We start from the raw sequence: 12,623 nt of genomic DNA on the forward strand, positions 1-12,623 counted from the left end.
ATAACCTCCCCATTGGCCCTGCCCTGAGTGTGACAGTGGCGGCACCCCAACCCCCTGATCTACCCTGCTCTGTGGGTGATAGAGGGCGGCGCCCCAACCCCCTGATCCACCCTGCTCTCTGTGTGACAGGGGGCGGTGCCCTAACTCCCCTATCGGCCCTACTCTGTGAGTGACAGGGGGGAGCTCCTCAACCCCCTGATTGGCCCTGCTCTGTGCATGACAGGGGGGAGCTTCCCAACCCCCTGATGGGCCCTGCTCTGTGCATGACAGGGGGGAGCTCCCCACCCCCCTGATGGGCCCTGCTCTGTGCGTGACAGGGTACGGAGCCCCCGCAACCTCCCCATCGACCCTGCCTTGAGTGTGACAGGGGGCGGTGCCCCCAACCCCCCAATCGGCCCTACCCTGAGCGTGACTGAGGGTGGCATCGCAACCTCCCAATCCGCCCTGCTCTGTGCATGACAGGGGGCGGCGCCCCAACTCCCCAATCAGCCCTGCTCTGAGCCCGACCAGGGGCTGCACCTAGGGATTGGGCCTGCCCTCTGCCACCTAGGAGCAGGCCTAAGCCAGCAAGTCGTTATCTCCCTAGGGGTCCCAGACTGCGAGAGGGCACAGGCCGGGCTGAGGGACCCTCCCCTCCCCCCCGAGTGCACAAATTTTTGTGCACCGGGCCTCTAGTAGTAGATAATAAAATAGACTTATTCCAATAATCTAAAAGTTGTTAGTGGAGTTGATAATGACAAGTTTTAAATTCTTATTTTTCACAACCATTAAGTACAGATATACCAACTTTCATTGATTATAGTCATAACTAAATCTATGACATATATTGTCCACTGTAAATAAATTACAGGTTTTCCCTAAACATGCCCCATCTTTCCAAACCTATCTTATCTCCCACTAGTTTTACAAATCTCCCATGATCCACATTTACCAGCCCATTTGCTCCCCCTAGGCCCGCTGCCCTCAGTAGTGAGGCAGGCTGGGCCACCTGCACGGCATAGCACGTCTCCACCTCCCTCAGGCTGTTCTACAAACTGTCCTTCAGATTTCTCATCGAGTCCAGGCCGATCTCCAAGGACAGGACCCTATGTCTCAGCTCCGTGAGTGTCATCTCAGCAGCTCCTCTCAGTGGTCTGTGAGGGGACCACTATGGTGCTCTCCTCCATCTACTGGGACCACTACTTGTCTAGCTCCTCTCGGTCCTTCCAAGCCAGCGCATCATACTGGGCCCAGATGTCTGCCATGATCTTGCTGATGTCCTGAGATTTGGGGGCATCCATCTCGGTCAACCCAGAGTTGGCAGTCTAATTTATAGACCATTTACGTCCTCCTCGTGGTTCTTCATGAAGAGCAGCTGCTCCTTGAGAGCCTCGATCTCTGTCTCCAGCTGTAGCTGAGTGACATTGGTGTTATCAGTGACCTTTTGGAGCCTATTGGTGTCACTCTCCACAGACTGGTGCATGGCCAGCTCCGTCTCATACTTGACTCTGAAGTCATCAGCAGCAAGATGGGCATTGTCAATCTGCAGAATAATGCAGGTATTGTCCACAGAACTTGCAAATATCTGAGCCCTCGGGTCCTCGATGGTCTTCAAATAATGCCCCCAGTCTCTGACCAGGTTCCTTCTTCAGGTGTTCTTGGATTTCACTCTCCAGTCTCTCATTATCAGCCTCCAGTCTTCTCGCCCTCTCCAGGTAGGAGGCCAGGTGGTCATTCAGGTATTTCATAGTATCCTTCTCGCTCTAGATCAGTGTTGGCGAACCTATGACACGCGAACTCATTTTTTTGGTTGATTTTTCTTTGTTAAATGGCATTTAAATATATAAAATAAATATCAAAAATATGTCTTTGTTTTACTATGGTTGCAAATATCAAAAAATTTCTATATGTGACACGGCACCAGAGTTAAGTTAGGGTTTTTCAAAATGCTGACACAGGTTCGCCATCACTGCTAGATGCTCCCTATTACACCCGCTAGACCCCTGGCCATCCCCCTAGCCAGGCCCCGGACCCCCAGCCACCCCCACACTGGTGGAGTGGGGCACAGAGATCGGGGAGCCGAAGCCCCTGGCACCTGCATAGACACTGGTTGAGTTGCTGCTGGCCAGCCGGCCCCGTGGCTGGGTTATACTGCACAGAGCCCAGGGTCTAGTAGTTTGTGGAGAAGCTGGAGGGGGTGCTGAAGCTCATGTTCTTCAGGGAGGAAGGTGAGAAGCCTAGACTCAGGTTAAAGCAGCAGTGAGTGCCAGGTACATGACTCAAGTTACTAGTATATGTCTTTTCTTTGGTTTGTTTAATTATTTTGTATAATTCCACTTCCTCCTGCTATTAACTTGGTAGCTATACATTCTCTTATTATTATTTCTTAACAATATGTAAAGATGACTTCTTGCAGTCTAAGACAAATAAGTATAACCTCTTCTCAGACAATACAAAAACCTTAGAACCCTTTAACTGCTTTTATCCTCTTATTTATTTCATTTTATTTTTCCATCAATGTATTCTCTTAACTCATTTGTAATATGTTAGCCCCACAAGATAATATTATTATAGTTTTATATCAAAATTGAATAATTCTTTTATTTGATATTCTTAACTATGTCCTGTATCTTTGAATTTCCATGTAGAATAATTTTCTTTTCCCATGGTCATACAGCTGGAAAGTATTTTCTCCTGTACCGGTATGTGGGTGCAAAACTTTCCTGCATTTACTGGAGAATACCTTTTTTCAAGCTCAGTTTTGAAAAATCATTTTTCAGTTTATAGAAACTTTTTGCAGGTGTTTTCCCAGCATTACTATATCATTTCATTGTCTTCAGGCTTTCTTTTTTTTTTTTTTTTTTCCTGTAGGGAAGTCAGCTATGTTTCATTGTTGTTGCTTTGATGGTCTAAGTTTTCTTTTTTTCTCTAGCTGGTTACATAATGCTTTCTCTGTCATTGTGTCTTTATAATATTTATTTCTTTATAATATTTATATTCCTTAGTGTGGTTTTCTTTGTATTTATCCAGCTTGGGTTCACAGATTTTTTTAAAGAAAAAATCATTCATTGTTACTTCAAATATCGTTTCTCACTTATTATCGTTCTCTTCTTTTTTGGGGACTCTATTAATATGCAGGTTTTGAACTTCTCAGTTGTTCCCCTATGTCTCTTACATTGTTTCCTCTGCTTGTTTTTCAACCTTTTCCTCTTTTTGTTCTTCACTCTGTATATATTATTTTTATATTTATCTTCCAGTTCACCAATTCTCTCTTCAATGTATCTAGCCTCATGATAAATCTGTCCACTGGGTTCCTGAGTTTAGTTATATATTTATTTGTTCTAGAATGTCCATTTTGTATCTTTTCATAGTATATTGTTATCTGTTAAAGTTGTCTTCTTATCTCAGCTACATTTTTCATATGTAATTTAAAATCCATCCATGTGTGAAAAACTTCATTTTTAAGATACCTGATGAGTTCCTTATACTGTGTTGCTTCTTTTGATTTTCCAATACACTGTCTTGATTTCTTTTCTTTCTTTCTTTCTTTTCTTTTCTTTTCTTTCTTTCTTTCTTTCTTTCTTTCTTTCTTTCTTTCTTTCTTTCTTTCTTTCTTCTTTCTTTCTTTCTTTCTTTCTTTCTTCCTTCCTTCCTTCCTTCCTTCCTTCCTTCCTTCCTTCCTTCCTTCCTTCCTTCTTTCTTCCTTTCTTTCTTTTTTTTTCTATACATCCTGTTTATTCTGCAAGAGAGGTTCAGAAATGTGGGGACACAGGTGTGTGTGTTGGGGAGGAATCTGAGGAGGCCTCGCGCCCCACTTCCCGGGGGCAGTGCCTCGGCTTCCCAGCACAGCAGGACAAACACAGGGAGAGAGGGGGGACAAGGGGCTCCTAACCTCTCCCAGGGCTGCGGCTAATCTCTCAGCACCAGCCGGGCCTTCCCCTGTTAGGCACCTCCTTGCCTCTCAGTGCTCCACAATCACAAGGGCGAACTAGAAGCTGGCCCCGACCCCAGTCATGAGGATCACGCTGTCTTACAGCTTCTCCACGCGATTCTCTGAGTAGCCGTAATGATTTCTATTCATCATTTTATCTTTAGCCAGTGAGTGTTTTGTAACTTTGGTTCCAAAAGCTATTTCATGACCAACAGAGCCATAGAACCTGCACAGGTGGCTGCTCCTTCAGGATCGCCTTTGCAGCAGCAGACTCGCATCAATGCTGTGCAGATTACCTTCCGGCAGGACCAGTGCATCTTAAGGTCCCTCTTTTTTGCATCTTCCAGGCTGGCATCAGGACAGATGACAACATCATGGCTGCACTGGACGGGTCCTTTCCAGCCAAACCCGCAACGGTGACCTTAACTCCAGCTCGTCTCATGACATCTACAGGGATAAGCGTCTCCATCTCTTCTGCTCCTTTAGCCAGGATGACCAGAGCTCTTTTAGAAGCCATTTTTGTGCTGTATTTTTAAAGACTGAACCTCGCCTCCCCTCCCCACAGTCACGACTACGCCTCGGTGCCACAGCACCTCTGCACTGGGATAACTGAACCGGACGAGTCTAAACTGGACGCTCGGGGACGCACGCGAGCGAGCTGTCTTGATTTCTTATATGTCTGGTTATCTTTCACTCAGTGTCAGATATTCTATATGAAAAGTGGTAAGATGTCATTTGAGACTAAAATGTAACCTTCCTTCAAAGAGGATTTTTGTTTGCTTCTGACAGGTGGCTAAGGACATCAGCAGTCCTGGATTATCCCAGTTCAATGATTAAATGATATGATTAGAAACTGTGCTTCAATCCCTTGGGGGAAGATCTATTTTAGGATCACATTTACTCATGGAGCAACCTATAAAGAACTAATATGCTAATTAGATCCAACAGCTACCAGGGCCAAGCCCCTTGCATGAATTTCCTGCCTCGGGCCTCTAGTAGCCTTATAGTTTGGAATCCCAACCTAAAACTTGTGAACAAATGCCTCCAGGGGAAAAGCAGTCCCAAGTGCAAAGCTCTGTTCTCTGGGTTTCCTTCTTTCTTTGATTCGTTGGCTCTCTAGTGACTTCAGTGGTGAAATTTTGTTCAGATTTTGTCATTTTCTTAGCAGACAGAAAATGATGGTTTACTAATATGTTTTCACATATGTAAATTTAAAATGTTTATTTAGTCATAGTTCTTGATGGTTTTTTGTTATGTTTTTTTTTTCCCCATCATTCATAGACAGGCCTGTTCTACTTCAACTTATACTAGTAAGCTGGTATTGATTTTCATATGAACTGTGAGATAAGGATTTGGCTCTATATTTTTCCCCCGAAATAGCTGATTATTGCCTAACTACATGTTGAATAATTAATATATTCTCTTGGATTTTATACACATACACACACACTTTCCATTAATGTGCAAAATCACCTTTATATTATTTTGGTCTTTTTCTGGATTTTCTATTCTGTTTTACTGTTTTATTTTTTTTATTTTTGCACCAATGCCTAATTTTTTAAATTTGCTGTAGCTTTATGTTATGTTTCTATATCTGGTGAGAAAAGGCTTCCTTCTTCCAACAGGCCCATTACACCTGCTTTTTTGTTATTATTTCCTGGCTAGTCTAGCATAATTAATTTTATGAGATGGACTTTAAAATCCTTTGTCTCAACTGAGAATACCTCCTTTCCCTAATACATACCCAGAAAAGAAATCTCATTGTGACTTTGATTAGGATCGCATAAATTTTGGAGAGTATTTTAAAGCAAATAGACATTGTTACAATATTGAGTTTATCTAGCTAGAGACATCTTAAATCTCAAAGTACACATATTTTTTTATAAATGCTGCATATTTCTTAATAAATTTATTCGATATATTTTATAATTTTTATAAGTGATATATTTTCTTCAATTATATTTTCTAATTGGTTATTTTTTGTTATAGGAAAGCAATGGTTTTTTTCATTGTTAACATTAATATTGTAACTGTAACCTTACTTATTATTTCTGGTATGTTTTATCAGTTGATCCACTTAGCTTTTAAAGATGAAGAATTATATTATTATTCCATACTGAGAATTGTGTTAATTTCTTCGTAATATTTATACTCCTTACTCTGTTGTCGTAAATAATGGTACATTAGCTTGGGTGGGAATGAATCTCAAACTTCAGTTTTAGGCCTGAATCTTAATTCACTCAAACTCACCATTTAGCATAATACCAATCTCACCAAAGCAATTGGTTCAAGAATGAATAACACAGGCCCTGACCAATGGTATGGCACACCACTTGGTCACAGTGATTTTTTTTTTCTTTTTAGGGTTTGGCAGGTGATTAAAGAATTTTCAAGGTTTTCAGAAGAGGCACTCTTTCTTTTCCTGGACTGTAAAGTACAAGCACAAGGAAGGCCTTGATCCTCCGTGGCCATTTTGCTCCCATGAGAGAAGCAACTCAACACAGAAAGGAACACAGAACTGAAAGAACTGAGAGAAACCAAACAGCAGCACTGAAACAAGCCATGCTTGAAACTAAACCTATCCTGCAAATACATTCCCCTTTATTTTTGAAACCAGTGCACATTATTTGCAACCCAAGTTAATCTAACAGATATATCATCCCAGTGCTGTAGTCAAGTAACATACCTAAAACAGAATGACAAAGAAGGTTTGAAAATACAGGCATGTGGAGAATTACACCAGACATATGTGTGCAAACAGAAAGCAGAAATGGCAGAATCAAAATCAGATAATAATACAAAATCAAGACCGTTAAGCAGGGGAAAGAGGTATATTATGAGATCTACAAGTATAATTAATGAATGTCTATACACCAAAAACTGTAGCAGTAAAAGCTATAAATTCAAAACTCTGACAAAAACAGATATAATGACTATGGAAATCACAAGTCATTGTGGGGAATTTTTTTTATTAATTTTTTACAGAGAGGAAGGGAGAGGGATAGAGAGTTAGAAACATCGATGAGAGAGAAATATTGATCAGCTGCCTCCTGCACACTTCCCACTGGGGATGTGCCCGCAACCAAGGCACATGCCCTTGACTGGAATCGAACCTGGGACCCCCAAGTCCGCAGGCTGACACTCTATCCACTGAGCCAAACAGGTTAGGGCATGGGGAATTTAATATTAGAATTTGATGGATCAAGCACATACAAATAAGTAAGGATATATAGAATGCAAAAATAATACAAAAAAAGACAATGTAAAAACGATAATACTCTTCATCTCTTCTTCACCAAAGAAGAAACTGATATATCATGAAGGACCTGCCATTAGAAAGGGCCTAGGCTCAATCAGCTTTACTGCAAAATTTAAACTTCAAAATAACAAATAAAAGTTCAGGTAGTATTTCTCACTATCTCAACTCTCAGTATACAATTTAGGTGCTGAATATAATCAGAACATTTGAACAGATCCTTTGGTTGTGGAACTCTAACTACTCACCGTCCAAACCTTAAAAACCAAATATGATCAGATACTTTGGTATCTCTATCTGAACTTTTGCTTTCTGAACTAAGGCTCAAATAGATTAAATGTTAAGGGTATATTTGTTAATTCCTATTTTATCTATCTTATTCAAAATATTCCAGACCCCCCAAAATTATTAAAAACTACCAAGATGGTCTACTAAACTAGCACAAGAATACCCTAACTACATTTTTTAAAATCTACTTATATAAAAACCATGGGTGGCCCTGGCTACTTTGGCTCAGTGGATAGAGCGTCAGCCTGCGGACTCAAGGGTCCCAGGTTCCATTCCGGTCAAGGGCATGTACCTTGGTTGCGGGCACATCCCCAGTGGGGAGTGTGCAGGAGGCAGCTGATTGATGTTTCTCTCTCATCGATGTTTCTAACTCTCTATCCCTCTCCCTTCCTCTCTGTAATAAATCAATAAAAAACAAACAAACAAAAAAACCATGGGTGGTGTTCGTCATGTACAGACGAACAGCAACCAAGTGGAAGGAAGGAAGTCAGTCCTACAGGGGTTGTCTTGCTGTGCCCTCCCCCAAGCTGTTTCCCAGAGCTTTTTCCTGTAAGGGCAGAGTTTGAGGCAGGAACCCGCCCTGGGAGCGTGGAGGCATCTCTTTCTAAAGTGTGTTGCTCCAGCACAGCCAGGGGTGAACCTAAGTGGGGCGGCTGAAAGGCTTAGAAAAGACAGACAAGAGAATGAAATCTGGGTCTGGGTGGGACGCTGCTTCTCTGAGAGACAGCGACCATGCCCACAGCCATGCCTTTAGTTTATAGCAGATGCTACGAGGCAAAGTAAGGGTGTGACCAAGATGTTTACAAACATTCTCCTGGGTTTCAATCCTACTCAACTACATGCACCTGAACTCTATCAAGCCCACATCACTCAGGCATGTGGGGCCACGTGTTCCGACCATAGGTTCAAGCTTACAACTACAGCTGTTGGCTATAATTGTGCTGGGAGGGCCCTGCCCTCCATGCTGGGACTTGCACATGGCAATGAGAGGACTGTGCCCTCTCATCACTCCAAGGCTTGAACCTGTCCAAAACACTGTAGCAGCTCCCCACAATAAAATTTTAATTGTTTCTTTGTTACTAATGTTGTGGCCCCACCCCACAACAAAGAAACAAAAGAAAATTTCCCCATCAAATTTCTGAATAGTATTACTCCTTCGGGAATGCCGTGTCATAAATTAAAATTGAAAGTGGGTGCAATCATCATGCTATTGAGAAATCTCAATAGTAAATGGGGTCTTTGTAATGGTAACAGATTTATTATCAAAAGATTACGACCTAACATTATCGAAGCTGAAGTATTAATAGGATCTGCAGAGGGAGAGGCTGTTCTGATTCCAAGAATTAATTTGTCCCCATCTGACACTGGCCTCCCATTTAAATTGATTCGAAGACGGTTTCCCGTGATGCCAGCATTTGTGATGACTATTAATAAATCACAAGGACAAACTCTAGACAGAGTAGGCATGTTCCTACCTGAACCCGTTTTCATACATGGTCAGTTATATGTTGCTTTCTCTCAAGTTTGAAGAGCATATGATGTTACAGTTAAAGTTCTAAATACTTCATCACAAGGGAAATTAGTCAAGCACTCTGAAAGTGTTTTCACTCTTAATGTGGTGTACAGGGAGATATTAGAATAAGTTTAATCACTTTATCAGTCATTGTTTGCATCACTGTTGTTTTTATATCGTGTTTTTGTTGTTTTCATATCATGTTTTTGTCATTTTTATATCCCTTTGTTATTGTTTATTAATAAATTTATATATGATTTTCATATACATTTTACTAATTTCCTTTCTTCTCTCACATTTCTATTATAGAGAAAGGGCAAATAGCAATGTTAAAATATCTCTGCTAATTAATTCCCTTTTTAAAAAAATATATTTTATTGATTTTTTACAGAGAGGAAGGGAGAGGAACAGAGAGTTAGAAACATCGATGAGAGAGAAACATTGATCAGCTGCCTCCTGCACACTCCCCACTGGGGATGTACCCGCAACCAAGGTACATGCCCTTGACCGAAATCGAACCCGGGACCCTTGAGTCCGCAGGCCGATGCTCTATCCACTGAGCAAAACCAGTTAGGGCAATTAATTCCCTTTTAATGTGCACGAATTTCATGCACCGGGCTACTAGTTTACGTATAAAAGTAAATGTTCTCAATAAAATATTAGCATATTAAATATATCTAGGCATTCAAGGAATAATATAGCATGATCATGTAGATACATTTCTAAAATTATAATTATTATAGCAACAATTCAAGGGAAAATATTATATCTATAAATTTTAAAATAATAAAATTCCGATTAAGACTAATAGGAAAATTTGGCAAGGCATCAAAATACAAGAAAACTATAGACAAACTAATAATTTTTTTGTATATGTTTTTATTGAATTCAGAGAAGAATGGAGAGAGAGAGAAAAACATCAATGATAAGAGAGAATCATTGATTAGCTTCATCCTGCATGCCCCACACTGGGGATCAAGCCCACAACTTGGGCATATGTCCTGACTGGGAATCTAACCATGACCTCCTGGTTCATAGGTCAACACTCAACCACTGAGCCATGCCAGCTGGGCCTAATAGTTTTCTTTATATGAATATTATGGAATTAGAAATGGACAGATATAATTATCCTATATCCAGTAGATATACAGAATATAAGTGATCTAGAAATATATCTCACAAGCAAAGAACATGCAAAAAATATATTAAAAAGTAAGATGTAAATGAATGTAAAGATATAATTTTCCTAGATAGAAAGTCTTAATGTCATTAAAATGTTAATCTGTCCAAATAAGAACATAAAATTAATATAACTACAATTAAAATTTCAAAAAATTATTTTAAACCTTGTTGTATGCATTAAATATTTTATAATACAAAGTTTTAGGACATAATAGAAAAATAAATTCCTGAGTAAGGGAATTCCTTAATATGAATTTTAAAAATGCCCACTAAAATTGCTAATTACTATGTTGTACACTTAAAACTAATATAATATTGTATGTCAGCTATAACTGAAAAATAAGTTTAAAAAAATGTGTCCATTAAACTCTATAAATAACTTAATAGAACTCACACTCCCATCTATAAGGTATGAGAAGGCCTATTCTTCCACATCCTCACCAGCACAAAACACAGAGCTGTAAATAATAATGAACAGCCACTAGGTTACCTAAAAAAATAAACATAATCAAAATAGTTGAATCTCACTGTGTATACATTTTAGATTCCATTCCCCAATGGTAGCCACTCTCTTGAATTAGGTGTTTATCATTCTCATCCATTGCTTTATACTTTCACATTATACATACATATAGAAATGCTTATGTTTTTAAGCTTTACATAAATAATAAAAATCTGCATGCATTACTCTTCCATTGCTTTGTGTTGTTTTGGAAAACTGCATGTTTATAAGATGTTGGTGCATTATTTACCCTCAGCTCATTCTAGTTTTTCATCTTCCAGTACACAATTCATCCCTGTGTTGGGTCTCCACATCTATGACCTCCTCGTTAATTTCTTTCATTGCCTTGTATTTTTCCACTTCCTTCTGGGTGGTTTCTTCTCATGCCTACTCTTCATATCTCTGTGTGGGTTTTTTATTTTCAATGTTGATTCTCAAGCAGTTTTCATTTCAAAACTGATCATATTTTCCCTTTTAATTTCTTTCTTAAGCTGCTCTCCTTTTCATTCACAAAGATGGTAATTCCTTTGAGAGGACAGAGGAAATTTAGTCTATTATTTTTATTTCCTGAAGTAATTATTATTCTAAAGTGTTTTATGTGCCACTTTTCTTTTACATGTCACATTCCTTTTCCATTATTTTTTAATGGTTTCTAAGGAAGCTCGTTTTTCCTGCTTCTTATTCAACTTTTACTAGGCTCAATTTCATCTGGTTCAGATAATTGTACAATAGCATTCATGGATTACCATCATGTCCCTTTGACTTGTTGCTTAGGACTCAGGCTGGCAATCTGGACATTTGAGAAACTGAGGAGGAAAGAACGTAGAGAAAGTAGACATAGGTGGTGAGTAGCTAAAGGTATGGTTATGTTGTCCATAGACACTCAACAAATATCTTGATCCTCACCCCATCCAATCTCATTAAGAAAAATACCTCTTAAATTTTTGTCATTTGCCACCAAGCCGGTGTGGCTCAGTGGTAAAGCATTGACCTATGAGCCAGGAAGTCACAGTTCGATTCCCGGTCAGGGCATATGCAGGAGGCAGCCAATCAATGATTCTCTCTCATCAATGATGTTTCTATCTCTCACCCTCTCTGAAATCAAATATATATATTTGTCATTTACCCTTTCAAGGTGAAGTTAACTCCATAGGAACCCAGGTCAGTGTGAGCTCTTAGCTCAAAGGCCTTTTGTTAGTGGTTAGTTCTTTCTTTCCTCTGTTTAGTCACCTTTTCTCAGTAGATGTTTGATTCTCAGACACTCCTCTCTCATGTTTCCCTTGACTTTCTTAACTTTTTGTAAAAACAGGTTAAGAATCCTGCCCCTGGTTAGGTCTCTTCCCCTCCAGCTCCCCTATTTCTCTGCAGTGTAGGGATCCATTTCTCCAGTTCTCATTTCTCTTAAAATTTCTCTTAAAAACCCTAGAACATATTTCCCAATAACTGCACCATTAGAAATGGGGCTAGATCTATATTAACTCTGTGTCTTTGCTGAAATTGTCATAGTTAACTGGCAGATCTTCCTCAAAGTCTATGGAACAAAGAGGTAGGTGGCTGTTCCCCAGTTGATAAACCATTGATATGAACATGTCTTCATGAGGAATAAGGGAATTGTATGCTCTAATGTGTATTTGAATCACTCAGAGATCTTGTTAAAATTGCAGCAGCTTATATGGCCTGAGAATCTGCATTCTTAATCAGCTTTCAGATGATGCCGATGCTGCTGATTACAAACCACACTTTGATTAGAAAGGTTGCGCAGTCACCAGAGTTCTCCAGAAAAACAGAACCAATAGGATATATTACAAAGACATTTACTATGAGGAAATGGCTCATGCCATTATGGAGGCTGAGAAGTCCCATGATCATGTCTCTGCAAGCTGGAGATCCAAGAAAGCCGTAGTGTAGCTGGAAGACCTGAGAGCCAGGGAGGCCCTGGTATAGATTCCAGTCCAAGACTGAAGGCCTGAGA

General features: G+C 39.9%; 2 pseudogenes; both read right to left on the minus strand.

Annotated features, from left to right (window-relative positions):
* Positions 1-819: 819 nt before the first annotated feature.
* On the minus strand, positions 820-1,790 carry LOC102441786 (annotated as a pseudogene).
* A 1,031-nt stretch (positions 1,791-2,821) lies between these two features.
* On the minus strand, positions 2,822-5,757 carry LOC106696222 (annotated as a pseudogene).
* Between the last annotated feature and the right edge of the window lie 6,866 nt (positions 5,758-12,623).

This window comes from Myotis lucifugus, unplaced genomic scaffold (assembly GCF_000147115.1).
Source record: "Myotis lucifugus unplaced genomic scaffold, Myoluc2.0 scaffold_9, whole genome shotgun sequence".
Taxonomy (NCBI): Eukaryota; Metazoa; Chordata; class Mammalia; order Chiroptera; family Vespertilionidae; genus Myotis; species Myotis lucifugus.